This window comes from Camelus bactrianus, chromosome 19 (genome assembly GCF_048773025.1).
Source record: "Camelus bactrianus isolate YW-2024 breed Bactrian camel chromosome 19, ASM4877302v1, whole genome shotgun sequence".
NCBI lineage: Eukaryota > Metazoa > Chordata > Mammalia > Artiodactyla > Camelidae > Camelus > Camelus bactrianus.
In genome coordinates this window covers 5127335-5150294 of record NC_133557.1, presented here as the reverse complement: position 1 = coordinate 5150294, position 22960 = coordinate 5127335, and positions in this window count along the sequence as shown.

Here is a 22960-nt window from a genome sequence, read left to right as displayed (position 1 = left end):
TAAATTAGAGACACAAAGCTAAGTATAGGAACTCTCATCAGATATGAACCAAATTACAATAAAAACATCTTTGAAGATTAATAGTCTGTAAGTTTAGGCAAGTTCCTTTATTTACTTGATTTTCCATTTAACATTCCAATTTCAGAGAATTTCTGAACTATGCCCAATATGGATTACAAATTCTTCATCTAATTAGAACTTGATATCTAATGCTATCAAGATTCAATGGTAGGGAATTCTTTTTGTTAAATTAAAAATACAGAAATGACAACAAAGGATTCAGAATATTATACAAATGTAGTTGATAAAACAGTGACAGGGTCTGAGAGGACTGACTCCAGTTTTGAAAGGAGTTCTGCTGTGGGCAAAGTGCTATCAAACTGTGCTGCGTACTAGAGAGAAATCGTCATGAAAGGAAGATTCAATCAATGTTGCAGACTTTACTGTTGTCTCATTTTAAGAAATTGCCACAGTCACCCCAACCTTCAGCAACCACCACCTTGATCAGTCAGCAGGCAGCAACAGTGAGGCAAGACCCTCCACCAGCAAAAAGATTAACAACTTGCTGAAAGCTCGGATGATGGTTAGCATTTTTTCACAATAAAACATTTTTAATTAAGGTCTGTACATTTTTTAGACATAATTCTATTGCACATTTAATCGACTACAGTATAATGTAAGCATAACTTTTATATGTACTGGGAAACCAGAAAAGATGTGTGACTCCCTTTATTGTGCTATTTGCCTCATTGTGGTGGTCTGGAACTGAACCCACATCTCCAAGGTATGTCTGTACTGAAAAATGAATTTATGCATGAATATTCTGTCTCTGGGGGAGAGTGGGAAGATAAAGTAATTAACATACTATCACTATGCTTGGAAAACATCTGGTCTAGGGTGGGAGATGGACATAGTAAGCAGTAATGTACTATGGCAAAGCTAGGCTCAAAGGGCAAGTGCATCATGGAGAAGAAAATAATCAGCTCTTCCTTGGAGAAGAAATGAGGGGTGTGTGGAGCAGAAGCTGCATTTAGTGAAGTGTAGAAACGGAAGAAAGGCATCTCAGAAAGGAAACGACTGAGGCAAAAGCAAGGAGCTGTGAATGTGAATATGGTGTTAGAACAAGTCTAAGAAGGTTTACCTGGACCTTGAATTCTGTGGCGTCACGGAAATGTTCACAGATGAGTTTATCAAAGTAGGTTTGAGGCAGATTATAGGATACTGTTGGACATGAAAGGAAGTTTGAGTTTTAGGCGGTGTTTAAGTATAGATAATGAGGGCCCAAAAGAACATTTCCTTAGAATAAAGACAGCATAACATGAGCACAATTCTAGCACTGTTAAGAGGGCAGTGAGCAGTACCAGCGCTACACGTGGGTGAGCAGTATACTGAACTCTTTGTCAGCTGCAATCACTCCCCATCCCCTGGATGACTGTTCCATCCTTTCTCTTTTCCTCCTCTGATTTCTAACACTGGTCTGCACCTCTTCATGATAATTGTGCTTGTTACAGGAACAAAGAAAGCAAGCGTTCTGAAGAGAACTTCCACAAGACCTGGTGCACCCTGCACTTGCGTGCGTACCTTCTGCCTTCTCTTTCATTCCCATGGACGCACTATCCCCACTCCTGACAAAGGCCAAGCCTTCTACTTCTGCAGTAGATTTCATCTCCTCTGCCCTACTCTCATGCTTCTCTCTTCTTTAAGCATAAATTATCCTCTCTACTAGATTTTTTCCCCCATCAATATAAAATGCTGTCATTTCTCTCATTTTAAGATGTAAACACTTCTTCATTTCCCTCCTCCCTTTTCAACAAAGTTCCTCAAAAAGAACTGTCTATACTCCAACTCTCCATTTCCTTCCCTCTCTTTCATGAATTCATTCAGATTTTCCACCATTCCACCTGAATGAAACTCTCTTAGTTACGTCCTTTCTTACCTTCAGTCTATCTTCATTTGACTTTCAGCATCACGTCAGTTTGTAAGTTCCTTGATACTTGAGTCACTTTCTTAACTTGAATTCCAAGACTCTGCTCTCCTCTAAGTGCACTTGTCACTCAGTGACAGATCCTTCTTTGTCTCATGATATGTTTTCTTCATCTGCCTGGCCTTTGAAATTTTGAATCCTTTGTGATTCAGTCCTGGACCATTTTCCATTTTCTATTTACATTCACTCCCTTAGTGTTATCGTTCAGTCTCGTGGCAATAAATGCTAGCTATATACCAATGACACCCAAGTTCCTACCTCTCCAGGACAACAGAACTGTAAATCCAACAGCCTGGATATTGTCTAGATATCTAACAGAAATCTCAAACTGAACAAGCATAGAATTAGAACTCTTGGTCTTCCCGCCGATACTTGCTCTGGTCATAGTGTTCCCCGCCTCACTTGTTAGTGGCTTCATCCAGTTTCTCAGGTCCCAAACAAAACCGAAAATTATTAGCAACCTAAACTTCTCACTCTCATATCCCATATCCAATTCAACTTCAAATGCTGACTTTATCTTCAAAACACACATGTACCATGACCACTGCGTCACTGCTAACACACTGGCGTTACTCACCACCAGTCGATCCAGTTCACTCACATCTCATGCCGTAAGTATTGCAGTTTTCTAACTGGCCTCCTTGTTTCGGGTCTTGATTCTTTAGATGCTAATCCTCAAAAGAACCACCAGAGTTTTGCAGTTAAAGTGTAGTCAGATCATGTCTCTCCTTGGCTCAAAGTCTCCAAAGTCTTCTTATCTCATTTCAAGTAAAGAGTTTCTTAGACTGGCCAAAAATGCTTGACGTGTCAAGGCTTCTGCAGAACCCACTGCCCCTTAGATCTCATATTCTGTTGGGTTCTTTCTTATAAATCTGTTCAACTTCCACTGGCCCTTTGCCTGTGCTTTTTCCCCAGGACCTTTGTACCTGATGATCCTTCTTCCTTGAATTCTGTTTCTGCAGGTGTCTACAAGGGTCAGTGCCTCACCTTATTTAGGACTTTAATCAAAGATCACCTACTCTAAGAAATCTTTTTGGGTAATCTACCATAAAATTGCAACTCTTACCCGCTGGTCCTTTTAAAACACTTTTCCTGCTGTTACGTTAATAACACTTATAATCACCCAACATTCTACTTATATTACTTATTTTATATCATTTATTATTAGTCTCTATAACCTTCCCCATAACTGCAAAATGAGATCCATGAAGGCAGTAATTTTTGTCTATTTTAACTATTGCTTTGTTTCCAATCTTTGAATGGTTTTAGACAAATAGTGGGAATCTAATAATCATCTCCTTAATGAATTAATGAATGTGCAGCTGCAGAAGAATGTGAACAGAGGTGACAGACTGAGAAAAATATATATGTTATATGGAAGAAATTATTCTCACTGTTATTGAAGAAATCTTACAAATCACCAAGGCAAAGGCCAATATACCAATAGGAAATAAACAAGGGTAGCTTGAAAACAGAAAAAAATTAAATCATCAGGATTTAAAATATACAAAGTAAAACAATAATGACACACAATATTTACGTTGGCAAAGATTAAAAAAAAATACCTAAAGTAGCTGGAACTATGGATTGAGCAATATCCTTAACTAAAAGGAGAAAAATATAAATAGAGATTAAAATTAGAACTATGTATAAAAATCTTAAAAATGAATATACCATTCAATGTGGAAAGCCACTTCTTCAAATTTATTTCTTACTTATTCACTCAGATGCAAAGGATGTGGGCAGAATGGAAAGAAAAACAAGAAGCTCCCTTCTCCTATGAAGCTAATGTTTGAGTGTTCAAACAATTAATCACTTGTCATAAAAAATAGTGTAAAATTATATCTGGAAAACAGAAAAGAGGGATACATTGATGCGTGGTACCATGAGTCTATAATTAGAGATTTGATCTACTTTAGATGTCAGGAAATACTTCTAAAAAGAAATTAATTTTAACTGTAAATCATATAGATAACTCTAGAAATCCAAGCTAGAGATGGTGGTGACTAGTTCTACTTTTTTGTCAAGCAGTATGCCAAGCACCGTGGCTAAAATGTTAAAGAGGGCAGTTATGGCCTCAACCCTCCTGGTTCCTACATCTACTATGGAATGATTTTGGCTTATGTGGGAGTTGACTATTGAGATGAAGAACAGTGTGTAGATTTGAAATATATTTTGAGCATCACACCACAGGCTTGGATTCAATCGCGTGAATAAAGAAAAAGGTAGGACTCCTCCATAACTTTTATAGTTTCCACTTGCCACGAGGCGAATGGTACGCAGTTTACTAGGATGGGAAGACAGGTGTTCATGGAGGAAGGAATATCAAAGTTTCTATTTTAGACATATTAATTTTGTGCTGTCTCTGAAACATTTAATACTAGATGACAAATAATCATTTGCCTAAGGGTCTAATGCTGAGAAAAGAAGATTAGGTTGCTTGTATCAACCTGGAAGACACTAGCATCAAGATAGTATTTGAAACCATAATACTGACTAAGAAAACCCAAGGAAAACACAAACACAGAAAAGTGAAGGGAAAATTTGAGAAGTAAAGAGAAGCAAAACAAAGAGAAAACAGTGACCACGAGAGGCAGCAAGAGAAGGGAAAGAGGAGAGAAGAAACACAGAGCAGAAGAGAAAACTCAAGGGTGAGTGTTTCAGGCCCAGCAGGAATGACTACATTTGGAGTTAGGCCAGCAGAAATAGCAAATGAGAGAGAGAAAATGAGTAGCCAGAAGAGATGAGGTAATGAGGTCCAAAGCCCCACTGCCAGAATTGACTTTAAATGAGAAAGTGGAAGGGCTTGGGAGGAAGGGGGATGGGCAACTTCTTTATTTTAGAGAAAAAAGCAAAGGAAGATAGGCCAGGGGTATGTGTGTGTGTGTGTGTGTGTAATTTTTTGCTTGGCAGTGAAAATCACTTTGAGGGGATTACCTTCTAATGCCTACTACATTCATTCTCTATCAATTGGAAGGATCAATCATCTGCTCAGAGTCTGGGAGAGGTGGGAAAGATTTGGTGGCTCAAGGAGGGTGGTGTTTTAAAACAATCATTGTGTAGAGTGAAGTATTGCCAAACAGAAAAGTTTAAGAGTCTGCATTATGTAATTGATCATAAATATTTTGTGAAGCCAATTTTCCCTCCAGTGAGGTTTTTTTTTTTTTTTTTACTAGCAGACTTCACCCACAACCAAGAAGAAGCAGAAGTAAGACAATAGTTGGGTTAAGTGATGCTGGATTTCTGGCACTTGAGTGTGAAAAAGGATACAGAGGTCCAAACAGAATGATTTATTTTGTTAGCAAGAGTTATATTGAATTAGGGACTATGTGTCCAAAGAATTATATAATTAACTTTGTTCATAAAATAAAAAAATTTGAAATCTGTAGAAATATTCCTCAATAAGGAATTGATTATATATACTTTAGATACACAGTACAGAATATTATTACATAGTATTTTAAAATAATGATAATACCTTTATTTATTGATATGAAAAGATGTCCAAGATATATGGTTAAGCAGGAAATGCAGGCTAGAAAGCACATGTGGAGAACAATTTTATTTTTCTTTAAAAATAATTCTTTGATATCAAGTGTTGGCAAGAAGGTAGAGCAACTGAGACGCTCATATACTGCCAGTGAAAGGGTAAATTGTTATAGTCATTTTGGAAACTCTTTGATAGTGTTTACTAAAAAAATTATGAGACCAGTCAGCAACTCTGCTCCTAAGTATAGAGTAAACAGAAGCATGACTGTAAGTTCCCCATAAGGCATGTACTAGAATGTCATAGCCCCAAACTTGAAACAATCAAATGACAAAATGGTTAAATAAAATATTTTACATATATTATACAATTATATGTATATATCATGAGAATAAGCAAATTATAATGATAAGTAGCAATATTAATATATCTTACAAGCATAATGTTAGACAAATTAAGCCAACACAAAAGAACATATAAAAATAAAATTCAGAAACAGGAAAAACGTATCAGAGATACAGGAAGTTTACTCTTGATAGAGACTGGTATTGATAAGGGAATTTCTGGAGTTCCAAAAATGTTCTGACTCTAGGATAGTTATTATTTGTTCACTTTTTGTATGATATGCTTTCATAACAATTACACGAAGAGAGTCAACATGTATATAAAAAAAAATCTGGAAAGAAATATATCAATATACTAATAGTTATCTGTATAAGTTTATTGGTAATTTTTGTATTTTCTTCATGCATTTTGCTCCATGTGGATTTTATATTGCAAGTATATTCTTTTGTATGCAGGAAAACAATGAAGCTCTTTGCCTTTTTTAAAAAAAGTGCTAAATGCGGTTTGAAGAATAACCACTCTAAAACCATGTGTAATTAACTGGTCATCTTCAGAGGAAAAGACTTCACCTCTTCAAACACTTCTGAAAAAATTAATTCAATTCTTCTTATTAAGCCTATTTAAAAAGTTAATGCCAGTTCTTATTATTTCATTCAGTTGTTAGCAATTTGGCTTTAATAATTTAATTTCCAACATATTTAAAATTTAGCTTAATACTAAAGCAAATTGTTTGACCATTTCTGGCATGAATTTCTTAAATAGGGCAGGGACCATCTATTAAAACTGAACTAATCTCCTTGAATTGTTTACTGTGAACTCATTTTTTAAAACACCTACTTATATTTCACCACTAATGGAATGGGAGAGGATCCGCAGAAAATGCTCAATTATTGTTAATCCCCTTCTCTCCCATGCAAGTCACATCAATCTTGTTAAGTTTCTTTTTTTTTCCCTTCACAGTGCAAGGATCTATTTAACCAAATGCATGTGGTTAAGTTTGTTGCTCTAATAAAGCTCAAGAGGATGGAATTAAATTAGTTTAGGGTAATTACTTATAATTAGATATTCTTAATGGAACTGAGTAAGTCCTAAGTTATTCTAAAAACTTGCTTACTTAAATATGCTGCTCCATTGACAGTTCCCCTCTTCCTCTCCCCACAGTGGAAAGCAGAAAACGGCTTTCCAGTTCTCAAGGCAGAATTCCATTTGCTTAGAAAATACTCCAAGGCACATTGGGAGAAAGTTTCTGAACAGTTCTTGGTCATTAAGCTGAAGAAGCTAACTAAAAGCTGAAAATTTAGATTATGCAAAGATAACAATCTCTTGAACTTTGAAAATAAGGGTGCAAAAAAGTCAACATGACAGTAAATGTGACTTCTACTTTCAAAAGGCAGTGAAGTGGGAGACGAAAGTAGAGAACATATAATCTTTGAGGATCAAGTGTAATTATATGTTGTCTATTCAGTTAGACACCTGGTTGTGAGAGTCTCTTGAAAACTCATCAGATGTCTGACTGTATTTGCTATTGGGTAGAAAAACTAGCCCCGGGTAATGGCCAGCCCCACAAGGGTACGTTATGAACACCAGCACTCTACAAGCAATGTAGTATTCAGCAGGCTGTGCCAAGGGGACCACATCTGTTTTGAATCGAGGATGTCTTCACACCAAAGATGTGGAAGAGATAGCCAAAGACATGAGCAGCCAGCACTCCTATAAACTCACCAGGACTTCAATTTTTATCTTTCTCTCATCAAAACAGCAGAGAGGTTAACTTATCCAATTGACAGATGTGTAAAAAGGCTAGTGCAAGAAGAAGCCTGGTATGCTTTATGAAATTCCATGGCAGAAGAATGTTTTCATCTCTACCACGAGAAAAATTTAAGTTTAAATGATTTCCACATGGGAGCTTTTGTGTTACTCCATGTGAGACCCTGGCTCTTGTCTTTTACATGTTATTGCTCTCTAGATTTGTTCGTTTGGTTTAAACTCTTTTTGCAAACTCTAAATAATAGGTTCCTCTTGGTCTCAATACAATAATGAAACTTTGGATTGGATAACTCAAACTCAGGGAGGAAGAAGTAATTTCATCAGAACATCCAGGGATTTTGATTTGACAAGTTCTGACCCTGCAGTTGTTTAAATATTGTCTAATTATCTGCCTGACATTTGGGAAAAGGAATATGAGAGAGAGACAAAAAAGAGATACTAGATATTACATTGATGTAGCAATTCTTACTTTGTGGGCCATTGGCTTAGTACATAGATTGAGTTTGTGGTCCATCTGCTATCTCTTAAGGAAAAATCAAACTGTAAATCAGATCCCAATATGTCTTTAAAGCATAACTAAATAATAAAAATTGGTGAGCAAAGTGAAGGAGGTGCAAAAATATCACTCTGGTATTAATTGAACACAAGGCATATGTACTTCCTTTAGCTGTAAAATAGATACTAATCTCTCCCTTTTCTCAGAGAAGCTTATTGGTCAGAGAGTTTAAATATCTTTTCCAAGGGTATATAAATAATAAGCGATGGTGGAAGTTTCAAAATATGACTTCATTTCAAAGCTCATGTTCTTGCCTTACATCATCTCCAAAGACACCTGGGTCCTGTGATTATAATGCATCATTCTTTTAAAACATGCCCATGATGGGAAGAAGACCTGAATAGACATTTTTCCAAAGAGGATATGCAGATGAAAAAAATGCTTAACATCACTAATCATGAGAGAAATGCAAGTCAAAACCACAATGAGATATCACCTCACATTTGTCAAAATGACCACCATCAAAAAGACCACAAATACCAAATGATGGCAAAGATGTGGAGAAAAGGGAATCCTTGTACACTGTTGGTGGGAGCCACTGTGGAAAACAGTATAGAAGTTTCTCAAAAAATTAAAGATAGGACTAACACATGACCCAGCAATTCCATTCCTGTATATATATCTGAAGAAACTGAAAACATTAATTTGAAAAGATATATGCAACCCAACGTTCATAACAACACTATTTACAATAGCTGAGAGATGGAAGCAATCCAAATTTCCATCAACAGATGAATATATGAAGAACATGTGGTATACATATACAGTGGAATACTACTCAGCCAAAAAAAGAATGAAATTCTAGCATTTTCAGCATTGATGGACCTGAAATATTTCAGACAGAGAAAGACAAATACTCTATGTTATCATTTATATGTGGACTCTAAAAAGTAAAACAAATACAACAAAGCCGAAGCAGACACATAGATACAGAGAACAAACTAGTGGTTACCAGTGGAATGAGGGGGTGTGGGGAAGGGAAAGATAGGGGAAGGAAAGTAAGAGGTACAACTTACTAGGTATAAATTAAGTAAGATACAAGGATGTAATGCACAGCACAGGCAACAGCCAATATTTTATATTTTTAAATAGAGTTTGTGTATAAAAATATTTAATCACTTATGTTGCACATCTGAAACTAATATAACATTGTAAATCAACTATAACTCAGTTTTGTTTTAAAGGACAGTCTTGGAGAAAAAACATCTTTGTATATGTAATACACATGTCTTAGTATTGAAAGAGTCCCTACAAATAAGTTTAAAGAGACAAACAATCCAATAGAAAACTAACCATAGGCACAAAAACAGGCATATGGATCAATGGAACAGAATAGAGAGCCCAGAAATAAACCCATGATCCTGTGATAAATTTATCTTCAACAAAGGAGGCAAGACTATACAGTGGAGCAAAGACAGTCTCTTCAGCAAGTCCTGTTGGGAAAACTGAACAGCCACATGTAAATCTGTGAAGTTAGAACACTCTGTCACACTATACACAAAAATAAACTCAAAACTGCTTAAAGACTTAAACATAAGACAGTACACTCTAAACATCCTAGAAGAAAACACAGGCAAATCATTTTCTGATATAAATTATAACTCCTAGGGAAGTCTACTCAGGAAGTAGAAATAAAAGCAAAAATAAACAAATGGGACCTAATTAAACCTACAAGCTTTGCACAGCAAAGGAAACCATAAGCAAAACAAAAAGATAACCTACAGAATGGGAGAAAATATTTGCAAATGATACAACTGATAAGGGCTTAATTTCCAGAATGTATGAACAGCTCATACAGCTTAATAAGAAAAAACCAAACAACCTAATCCAAAAATGGGCAGAAGACCTAAACAAGCAATTCTCCAATGTAGACATACAAATGGCCAATAGGCACATGAAAAAATGCTCAATATCACTAATTATCAGAGAAATGCAAATCAAAACTATTTTGAGGTATCACCTCACATCAGTCAGAACGGCCATTAGTTAAAAAGCTCACAAACAATAAATGCTATAGAATGTGCGGAGAAAGGGACTTCTACACTGCTGGTGGAAATGTAGTTTAGTGTAGTCATTATGGAAAACAGTATGGGGATTCTTCAGAATATTAAAAATAGACTTACCATTTGATCCAGCAATCCCACTCCTGAGCATATATCTGGAAGGAAGTCCAATTAAAAGATACATGCACCCCAATATTCATAGCAGCACTATTTACAATAGCCAAGACACAGAAATAACCTAAAAGTCCATTGACAAATGACTGGATAAATAAACTGTGGTATATTTATACAACAGAATACTACATGCCATAAAAAATAATAAAATAATGCCATTTGCACCAACATAGAAGGACCTGAAGATTGTCATTCTAAGTGAACTAAGCCAGAAAAAAATAAAAATACCATATGATATAACTCATATGTGGAATCTTAAAAAAGAAGACACAGATGAACTTATTTACAAAGCAGAAACAGATTCACAAATATTAAAAAAAAACAACTTAGATTAGTGAAATACAATAGAGTCCAGAAATAAACCCAGGCTCCTATGGTCAACTAATCTTTGACAAAGGAGGCAAGAATATACAATCTAAAAAAAAAGATCTTCTCTTTAACAAGTGGTTCTGGGAAAATGGGACAGCCACATATAGAACGATGAAATTATGACAATCCCTCACACCATTCAAGAAAATTAGCTCCAAATGATTTGAAGACTTAAATGTAAGAATGGAAACTGTAGAACTCATAAAAAAAAGGCATAGGCAGAACATTCTTTGCATAGCAATATTTTCTTGGATTAATCTCCTAAGACAAAGGAAATAAAAGCAAAAATTAACAAATGAGATCTAATTAAACTTAAAAGTGTTCACACAGCAAAGGAAACCATTCACAAACCAAAAGACAACATATAGAATGGAAGAAAATATTTGCAAATGATATGACCAACAAGGGGTTAATATCCAAACTGTACAAACAGCTCACATAACTCAACATCAGAAAATCAAAATATGGGCAGAAAACCTGAATAGATATGTTTCCAAAGAAGACATGCAGATGACTTAGTAAGCACGTGAAAAGATACTCAACATCACTAACTATTAGAGAAATACGAATCAAAATGAGATATCACCTCACACCTGTCAGAATGGCTATCATCAAAATGATCACAAATAACAAATACTGACAAAGATGTGGAAAAAAGGGAACCCTCATACACTGTTGGTAGGAATGTAAATTGGTGCAGCCACTATGGAAAACAGTATGGAGGTTCCTCAAAAAACTAGAAACAGAACTACCACATGATCAAGCAATTTCACCCCTGGGTATACATCCAGAATAAAAGAAAACACAAATTCTAAAAGATATATGCACCCCAATGTTCATAGCAACATTATTTATAATAGCCAAGACATGGAAGCAATCCAAATGCCTGTCAACAGACAACTGGATTAAGAAGATGTGGCATGTATATACACAATGGAATATTACTCAGCCATAAAAATGAAATTCTGTCATTTGCAGTAAGGTGGATGGACCTAGATAATTTTATGCTTAGTGAAATAAGTTAGACAGAGAAAGGAAAATACTTATATGTTGAATCTGAAAAATAATACAAATGAATATATATGCAAAACAGAAACAGACTCACAGATATAGAAAACAAACTTGTGGTTACCAAAGGGGAGAGAGAAGGGAAGAGGGACAAATTAGGGGTATGGGATTAACAGATACAAATTACTGAGTATAAAAATAGATAAGCAACAAGGATATACTATATAGCACAGGAAATTAGAGTTATTGTCTTGAGATAACCTATAATGGAGTATAATCAGCAGAAATACTGAATCACTAGGCTGTACACCTGAAACTAACACAATATTGTAAATCAACTATACTTCATTTTAAAAAAATAATGGAGAACGGTGATTGAATTTATTGGAACATATCCATAGACAACTTTGATTACAGCTTTTAGAGACTTCATCTTAAAGTGTTGTCCCCAGCATTTATGATCACAGGTTGTTGTCAAAGCTTTGATCATGGGATTATTTTTCAGTTTTACATGGCACACTGTCTTAGTCATTTCAGGCAGCTATATACAACTGCATGGCTTATATACAAGAAAAACTGGTTTCTCACATGTCTGGAACCTGTAAGTCTAACATAAGGGTGCCCAAATGGTCAGGTTCTGATGAGGGCCCTCTTCCAATCTGCAAACTGCTAACTTCTTGTATCTTCACATAGTGGAAGAAGAGGCGAGAGCTTACTGGGTTCTTTTCATAAGGGCACTAGTCCCATTCATGAGGGCTCCATCCTCATGACCAAATAGTTCCCCAAAGCCCCATCTCTTAATACCATCATATTTGAGGTTAGGGTGTTAACATATAAATTTGCGGGGTACACAAACATTTGGTCCACAACATGCACTGAAACCATATATACAAATGCACATATCATGAGAGTACAGATCATTTAATCTTATAAACTGAACACAGTCTGGTAACCAGCAGCCAGATCTGGAAATGCCCAATTGTTATTTTCCTATTGCTTCAATAATATAGACTCCTAACCCCTAGAATTAAAGCCAACAAGCATTCTATGGTAAAGAGGGCAAGAACTAGGTTAGACACTGCCAGCTTCCCCACTGGCTCACCCTTCTGTGTCTGACTTTCCTCATCTCTAAAATTAGCGTAATAATACACCTACCTCATAGGTATATTAAATGAGTTAATACATGTAAAGGGCTTAGAAAGTGCCTGGCCCATAATAAGCTCTCAATAAATGTAAGCCACTTTTATTCTTTCGTTCATTTCTACCTGTGACCAGATGGTCCTATATTAAAGTGCTTGCTGAATGGATAGGAAGGAAAAATAGGAGTTCTTTACCTCACAGAATACAATGTTTCGGTGAAATTACACCACGCAGAGAAAGCAGTTTGTCCCATTTATAGGAAAGACAAACAGGGAACCGGACTTTGACTTGGAGCTGTGTGATGGTAGATGGCAGTGCTTCTGTGACCCACATTCACGTTCTCCGTAACAAGACCAAAAAGAAGCAGCTAGTAGGAGCCCAATAGGAATTGTCACCTAAGACTTGCTGTTTGACAAAACAGCCACTCCATTCTTCCTCTCTACACAGCCGTTCGTTAGCACATTTCAACTGTTTGGCAACACGGCTATCCTGAGATGGAGAAACGTAACAGAGGAATGGTGGCCACAGTAAACCAGAAAGGGCGCCTTTGTTAATCTGGAGCATTCTGTTTCCATCACAGGGAAGAATCTTTTCACAACCAAAGTGCTAAAGGACTGAATGGCCAAGTAAAACCTTGGGTGAGGTGGAGCCACGCACACAGCCAGGAAGTCTTAATTTCGTGAAAGAATAAAGTTTACAACAAGCCCATCTCTAAAACTTGGCCAGAAAGGGTACCAACTTTCCGGTTTCATTTGTAAAGTCTTTTACAAAACGCTCAGTGCTAATCCTCTCATTGATTTAAACAAATCTGAGCAATTTCTTCCATTCCAAATAGAGAAATCTGTCACTTATTGACCTATTTATAATTAGAAATGTTCCCTTTTAAAATCGCTGGACTTAGGAACCCAACAGGGCAAGAGTTATTAAGCAAGGATCATGTGAATCATGAAATACATGCCAGGGATAATTTGCTGATGTGCTGACATCTTGGAGTACTCTACCCAGCCAGAGGTCTTTCTGCAGCCCTTTATTATTTAAAGACTATTCAAGAATTACTCTTTTCCTATATAAATTAGGTGGATGAGCACCTAAGAAATACTATAATTTCTACATTTCTGTACTCCATGCAGCTACCAAGCTGTTTCAGAAAACAAACAAATAAAACATTCAATAGACTAGTTTTCGAGTTCTCTCACTAAACAGGTGCTCATTCTGTGAGATCATAAAATTGAAATCATGAGATATATTACATCATTACTGAGCACTGAATTCTGGCCAGAGGGCACTACAGAAATTCAAACAGTTACTAGTGGACATATGATACAAATTACCTGTCATGCCGCTGAAGAATTGAAATGTAAGGAAAGAGAATAAGAAAAATCTTAGAACTGAGTTCAAATACCCTTGAAATTTAACCATTGCTAGTTACTGCTTTTATTATATTGGTTCTCAGGTTCTCCTTTGAAGTTTAGATAGGACACTGTTGTGTTTTGTTTATTGAACCCAGTTCATTTGCCACAGTTAGACAGTCCCCAAGCCCCTTAATGGCAAAGAGCCTCATTTTCTGGCTGAAAGCAGGGGAGAAGAATTGAAGCAACAGACTTTACATAAAGTACACTCTGTACTTCTTCCCTAGAGTAAGAATAGTTTCCATCCCAGACACACTCCAAAACCTTTCATGATTTTGATGACAGTAGCAGTAAAAAATTATTTCACATGTACCAAAATGGGTAACCATAAATCTCAAGTTTCTTTTCAGAGCTGGGACAGTCTTAATTTACCAATTGAGAAATTTACTTAGTGGGAGTGTTTGGGAACCAGGAAGGTATACTTGGATGTGCCTTCATTCTGCCAGACTGATTCATTTCTAGAAATGCCACTGCGTCATGCGGGACAGTAGGCGAAACTGAGTACTGGCAGCAGGATTCCCTTGAATTTTTTTTAAAAATGTGTGCGTGTCTGTCTGTCTGTCTGTCTGTCTGTCTTTGATGTAAGCTTACAGGAGATTACGTTGGCTTGGAGTTACAGACATACTCTTCACACTCACTTGCATCTATGACAACCTAAGTGTCTAGAAAGGAAAAAAAAATTAAATAAGCCATAGATATGGAGGTTTCACAATTAAAGAGATAATAATATAGATGAAAAAAAGAAGCTAATTGTGTGCTGGACTTACTCATTTGTGTTTCTTTTATTTAATTCTTAGAACAAACTGCAAATTAAAAACCAGAAAACTGAGGTTGACATTAGTCAAGTGACTTAAGACCTGCTTATAGTGAGTAACTGGACATGCACGTGTGAAATACACATTTATGGATTTGGGTTCCAGAGTCTGAACTGGGGGAAAAAAAATAGAAGAGGTGTAAACATTGACATGGCATCCATGACTGGGTGGTACCAGGTTAACCACACGCTCACACAGAGGAATGCTCAGAGAGGCCAATACCTACCTCCAGACAACTCAGCCGGCTTTGTCCTAGCACAGGGAGATCTATGCCAGAATTTCAGCCTGCATGACTGGGGAGTGGGAAGTGACCTGCTGACTTCTAGATCCCTATCAACACAGAAGAGACCACAGGTGAAGAGGAGGCTAAAATGATCCTTCATTTGAATACCTCCCAGTTTCATGCATTTACAAATTTCTGATTTCTCTCCAAACTTAAACTACCCCTCTTTTATCTTCCACACCAGACCACCAAAGAAATCTTATCCCTTCGCTGATTACTTTCTTCACATTCATGATTTGGAGGATAAAGATAAGCAATGTTGACCCCATGGCCACATTTTGGCAAAAAAAAAAAAAATTCTTTTTGATGACATCTCTTTACTATTATACATTCCAACAAAAATTTAAAACTGCCATATTTTTACAGCTAAGTAGAAGAAAGGTCTTGGATTTTTTCAACAGTGTCCGTTGATCCTGTATCAGAGTTGTGATGGAGAATGTGCAGTTTGATGTGTACAAACTGGCTTTCTGCACGTGCAGACTCTGAAAGAGGCCTTGATACACCTCGTAAAGTGGGAGAGAAGCGATCTTTTAAACAGGCTCTCTTCTTGTGAATGTCATCTGGTCTATTTCGGAACTCCATATTAGTTTTCCTGGACGTCATCCAAACAATTGAATAAAGACAATGCATAAGATAATTTCATACCCTCATTGCCTGCTTTGAATACTCTTACTGTAGAGTAGGTTCAATCCTCAGCTAGAACAAAAATAGTTTCACAGGGAAATTAGATGGAGAAGATCTAGTTGGGATACAGAAAATGGAATATTTTGTCACTTGAGAGAAAAAAAATATCTATATTCCCACTCTATAGCCAGTGCTTGAAAAGAAAATTGTTTTGGTTTATCCAAATCAATCAGCTGCTAAACCAATGATTCTTAACTAATATTTAGCAATGTCAGCAGACATTTTTATCATGATGATGGTCATGCTACTGGCATTTAGAGAGTGGAGGCCAAGGGTGTAGCTAAATGTCCTACAATGCACAGAACAGCCCCTGCCCTCCATACATAGTATCAGGCACTAAACAGCCCCAAATCTCAAGAGCACCCAGGTTGAGAAACTCTAGGTTAAAAATTTAACTTTGATAAGGATCCTCATTTAACAAATGGTAGAACTGGGCCCCTCAGAATGCGCATATGTTTACCAAAGAGGGTGATGCCGGAGATGGTCAGCGGGAAGGATTTAGATGCATCGTGCCATATAAAATTGTGTCCCATTAGATGAAGTCCCTAGCGGGTGTGGGAACTTGGATCCAATTTGTCATGAAATCCATTCTAGACCATTCTGTTTCCAAGAGGAATCACAAGACAGAAGAATGGACTGGGAATCAGCAGGATTGATTCATCTTTCCACTCTGACTCTGGCTTAATTATGACTCTTGAACATGACACAACCTCCCTGAGTTGCAATATCCTCCTTTGTAGTTTGGGAAGATTTAGGATAAATGGCTCTAATACTTTTCCAATTCTTATGACGCCATAGGTGGGGTACTTTTCACTGTGTCAACCTAAGTAGGAACTTCATTTCCCAAAATGCCATCCTAGATGGTTCCAAGTCAGGATTTGCCATAAGAGAAATTTACACGAGATCTGGAAGGTCACCTGAGGCTTCAGGTACAGCGGCAGCCAGAGTCAGTCTGCTGGCTCACCTAGTTCTGACTCCCAAACCATGCAGCTGTGTGACAAACAGTGCCAGCTTCTTCATTGTCAAGGCTGGATGCCCTGATGGACCAGCATGGGCTCCCATTTGTCTTTTAGTTTGAACAGACCTCTGGTTTGAATCCTTGTCCTTTGGTTCAGTTTGTCTTTCCTCTTCCTTACTTTACATCCAGGTTTGTTTCCCGCTAGCTCTGACCTATGGCCACTTCAGGCCAACGCTAAGTGTAAAAATTGTGTGAGATCTGGTGACTATAATAAATCCTTTATCCCTTATTATTCAGAAGGGCAGTGAAGAAATGGAGATTAAATCCCATAACAGATTATAAAAGAAACTGAAAAGGAAAATTTTCAAAATGGAAATAATTAATTAATTAATTAAACAAGAAACGGCAAGCATTTTCAAAATACCCTTAATGCCTATCTAACGATGGCCGTTCACAGCTTTCCTAAGTATTATGTAGAAAGAAATTTACAACTCAAGAAATGTAAAACTTTAGGTGAGAAGTTGAGATTACAATTCAGAAAATAATCAAAATTAAGCAAGGATAGCATGCTATAAAAAGTCTTCCACTGACCAATACTGTTGGTTTCACTTTTTTAAATGTACTGTCTAACAATAATCTTGGGAAATATTGCATATTCTCATCTTTTTTAAAAAATAAGTTACACATAAAGAAAATTCTCCTAAGAGTTTTACTATTGAGCTACATTTTAAACTACATTTAATCCTGTATTTCTAAACTTACTTAAACATCTGTCTTTTTTCTCCTCTGAGATAGATATATTAAAATGAAAAAAGGAATTTAGAAAATTCTGTACTAAGTAACATAGCAAAGAAGTGACTATAAACACTCCAAGAGTTTAGAGAAAAAGGATATCATTACGAAATCCAGTAACATTGGACGACTCCATGAGGGAAGTATAATTTGCACTGGGATATAAGATGAGAAGGATTTAAATGTAGATGGAGAAGGAATAACATTTTGGAAGTTACGGATGATATAATTAAGTGGAATTTGTAATGGGGGAGGAAGCCAACTTTGGTGAGAAATTTTCTGATGGGGGTCACATTTCAGAGGGTTCTGAAAGCCAGATGGAGGTATTTAGATGTTTATTGATAGAAGTTAGCAAGACTTAAGGATGTTTGAGATATTAAGGGTTATGGAAAATATTAAGTATTTTTTTCCCAGCATCACTCTGCTAGTAAATGACAGAGTCCGGGTTCAAACCCAGGAGCTCTGGCTCTAAAGCCTGTCACTTTAGCCTCTAATATCAAATTTCCTAGCAAGTCCACTGAATTGTAATTCAATTTGGGCAAAAATGGACTAATAAATAATCTAAGGATATGGACGTTAGGTTTCCTCACAGTGGCTTACACCTGGGGGAAACACGGAAGCTTGGACATGGGTATTTTGGAAGCAATGCACCAAGCAAGTTAAAAACCTGTGTGCTGGTCATATTTGAGGGAGCTCCATGAGCTCACTGAGGCCGTAGACCTGACATTGAAGGAATTCATCCAGCTGAAATAAAAAACAGAAGCTACAGAATTAGCACCAAAAGACAGAATTGTAACCAAGCCCGGAGATTTCCTGGCAAGAAGAAAGGGTTATGGAAAACTCATCTCCTGCTCGTCTAGCCTAGTACAACCTGACTGAATTATTAGAGAAAGGTAAAAAATTAAAATAAAGGGATCCATTTGCAGGATTCCTACCAAGGGAACGTTTTGGGATTGGACCAGAAAGCAGAGAAGTGAGGTGCAGCTGATTTCCAAAACGGTAGGCAAGTTATGAAACCATTTGAATAATTATGGCTTACCCCTGCAGCTCCATCTGGATCATAAACTGAAGTGTACCCCTGCTAAGTGCACGGAGAGTTCTCTCATTTGTTAGAGCATGCTCGCATGTCTGCTGAAGTGATTGGAGACAAAACATAAACCAAGAGCCCCAGTGATGGTTAACATTTGGTTAGTTCACTAATTCTTTCCCTCTTTTTCTTCTCCTTTTTAGAAAAATAAACGTTATTATGCTCAGAAATGGGATGGGGTGAGTTATTAGCACAGCGTTCAGGATGAACACGTTGATCAATACCAACCCCAAACTGTGCTGACCAAGTGCAAAATAAATACATAGGAGAAGGAGAGAGAGGATGAGAACCGCTAGTCTGGGACTTATAGTTTATCTTGAACACGTCTTATTCTTCTCTTTGTATTCCACTAAACTGTATTTGTAAAAGGACGAGCAAATGGAAAATGTTTTCAATAACTTGGTGCCAAGAATTGTGGAGTGAGCACTTTTGTTTGTTTCTTCTGTGTTTGAAATTCTCACTTAAAAAAAGATTGGATTATTAGAAATAACAAATATGCAAAAATCCTTGAAAAAATGGTACCATCAGCAGATCAATAAATTCTCAGCAATTTGTGAATTCATCTCACTCCCTGCCTATTCAGAGTGACTGGCATCAGTCTCTTACTCTTGACTAAACTCCCAACAATATCCTTTAAAAACGCAAGATCTACTTGAGAAGGTCTCCCATCTTGAGCTTTGGCTCTTGGTGGAGAAGTCAATCAGAATCTGAAATCAGTGCTATAAAAGAGAATAAATAAAAGATGAATATTTGGGGTTTTTTTTTAAATTGTTAGTGCATTTAATCTAAAGACTGAATAATATAATTAACAGCATCAGAAGGTAATTAGTAATTAAGAAAAATAAGTCAGTTAAGTCCCATAAAATGAAAGGCAGTAATGAATACCTGGCAAATAGGAAAGAGAGCTTCTAGAATTGAAATATGCATACCAAATACAGTATCCATTTAATAGGAATTCAAGAAGAAAGTAAAATATTAGAAAAAATAATAGAAGGCAGTGCCAAAAACTGTGAACCTTGGATTTCACTGTACTTCCAGTCTAAGAATTTAATTGGCCACAGTTTTATGAAGACAATCCTTGAAGACACAAGATTCTGCGTGAGAGATGAAAGTCTTTGATACTCATGACACAGCAAGCACCATGAGCATCAGGATATTTGCACCAGTTCCCCTTCCTCCCAATTTTTCATGATGACATGATGGGCCCAGATGAATGTCTGCTCATGCAGAGGGTAGCAATATACAAGAACCTGCGGCTAAGTAACTCAAAACTGTTATAAGGGCAATAAGCATGCAAGTCTTTTATGCTAGAGAAAGACACTATCCCTACCTTTTCAAGCTGTATACAAACTTGCTCTTTGCTCTAAATGGAGATGCTGTATTTCAAGGCTGTTTCTTACATAATAATACTTGTAAACATAGTTTGGGACAATGGGCAGTCAGTGCTTCTGCTCACAATGTCCTGTTCTTAGCGTTCTCACATACACCATTTCACATTAGCCTCTAAACCCTTTGCTATTAGAGTGTAGTCAGATTTACTAAATTTGAATTTACAAGAGCTCCAGGTGCTTCATATGCATTAAAGTTTAAGAACCGTTGCTCCAAACAACCTTTTAAGGTGGGGATTTTTGTGTGTTGCTAACGTTAAAACAAGAGACACAGACGCACTGCCTGGCCCAAGTAGTAAGTCTAGATAGATATCAGACTTATGTCCTCCTTATCCAAAGACCACGTTCTTTCTACCACCCTAATATTCTGTTTCAACAATCCAGCAGGAGGTAATTATTAACCACCAACTTCATGCAGAATTCCTTCACTGGGAATATACCTTCTATAACCTTAATTTCAACCAGCCATCCACATTCCTCTCTTCAGAAGAACAAGTTAAAAAGAAACAAAAACGTCAGATATTAGTGCCTCTAGCTGATCAATTTAAAAGAAGTCATTATTTTGAAAGTATTGTGATGGCTCAGCCACTGCACATGAGATTATGATTTGATACTGAGTTTATGGTTGTTGTGTTTGTTTGTTTCAGAGCCAATGGCTACAAGAGGGGAAAATATTCAGCTGAATTTTTTGAGGCATCATGTTGGTAGGAGAACAAGCTTAGGTAATTTTTCCCCACTTTCTTGACCTGAAGAACATGAGGGTCCTTTGCTTCTGCATGGTTTTTAAGCAGTGCTGAAGTCAGAGAACACACTGCCCTTGCTTTAAGAAAGGATTTACATCATCTATCTTGTACGGCAATTTCTAACTCACCTCTTTCTTCCAGCACCATAAAACCACACACCTCAGGGGGCCCTGGGAAGCTGAGCCAAATAAAATGTATTGATGTTGGATTGATGTCCGATTTTGCCACTTACATCCTGTAGAAAATCAATACTATAATAAAAGGATATTAAATGCTAGTAGATCAAAATGTGGAGTTGGATAAGACCCATAGAGGAAAACAAATTATGGATTCTTGCTAGGTTTTTGTCTTTCTGGGGAACTCTGGGTGTGGTTTTATGTCCTTTCTAGCTTGCTCTCTCATTTTGGTAACTGACAAAGTAATCCTTCTCCAAAAGAAGGGCAAATTTAGGTATGGGCTGTTAGGAAAGCCATTGGCAAACAAAAGGGACAGGGATTTTCAATTCTAACTAGATAATGATGTTCATTTTTTGAAATATTCCAGACCTAATTCCTGTCCACTGTCTGTCTTGGACAGAAGTGGAAGGAAGCTTTGTCTATGGAGCAGACAGAAAATATGAGCAGAGCATTCAAGATTATCTTAAGTTCAGAGACAAAACTATTACATGTTTTCCCAGTCATTAGAGTTTGTAAGGCTTAGTTGCCTCATATTCAAAAGAGGTGATGTGAATATAATTGTCTTGCTTTGACTTGTTGAATAGATAGAATATTTTTTCAGGTAAATCTTTTATTGCATATATTCTGTAAGAATTCACATATTTATCAGTATTCAGGAAACAGTAGATGTCATTTTTAAAAACCCTACTCTATGTCACATAGTATTTTAAGCACTTAACACGTTCTCTTTAGTCTAAACGGCTCAACTAATTAGGTATTATTTTCCCCCGTCTTCTAGATGAGAAAACTGAAACTCAGAGAAGCTAAGTTACTCCTTTGAGATCATACATCTAATAATATTGTGATACTGACTCTAAAACATATATACTTGTCTTGAAGGGACATTCTACCTTCCTGTCAATACAGAGGGTATTATATTATAATAATGCCCATATGATATATAAATATTGTAATTATTCCACTCACATACACATTCTCATGTATTTAATGAATAAATGGACTTACAAGTATAGAAACGGTAAAATACCTTTTAGCCTACAGCTAGGGTTAATTGCAAAAATTATACCCCCATGTATAGTAGCCCCTCATTATGGGGTACCAATATGTACAAATCATAAATCCTCAATTTTCATACTGACACGAAAGAAAAGCCTAAGAGAGCTGTTCTGTTGTCTCGGATATGCAATAAGAATGCAATGGCAAAATGATTATACTATTATTATTATTTTTATTACTAAATTTCATTTAAGTTAATAATTTACAAACTATGTCTCATCTAAGGCAAGTAGTGCATGATAATATGATAATAAAATTCCATGTGACTACACAGTGACAAAACTATCTGGGATTGTTGTGATCATAGCTGTTGATCTGGAACTGACTGTACTAAACTGATGTGTTACTGAGTCCAAGCTCACGCTGCTCACCACGCAACAGGACGATAAATAGAAAGATGAGGTGTTGGGGCAAGGAAAAGCAGCTTTATTCAGAAAGCCAGCACACCAAGAAGTTGGTGGGCCAGTATTCCGAATAGAATTCAGGCTTCTTTTATACTAAAAAGGGGAGGGGGCGTGACTGATTGTTGCAAACTTTTTGGTGCCAGCCAGACCCCAGAAGGGATGTGATAGTCCTTTGTTCTTGCAGCTGCCCGTGTGGGTCTGGTCACAATGTTCTTGTAAACCTCCAACAAGACAAATATTCTCTGTCCTGCAACTTTCGATCTCTATGTGAATCTCTATAAGGATGCTATTGATTTTTGTATGTTATACCTTTAAAAGTCAAGCCTGAGAGG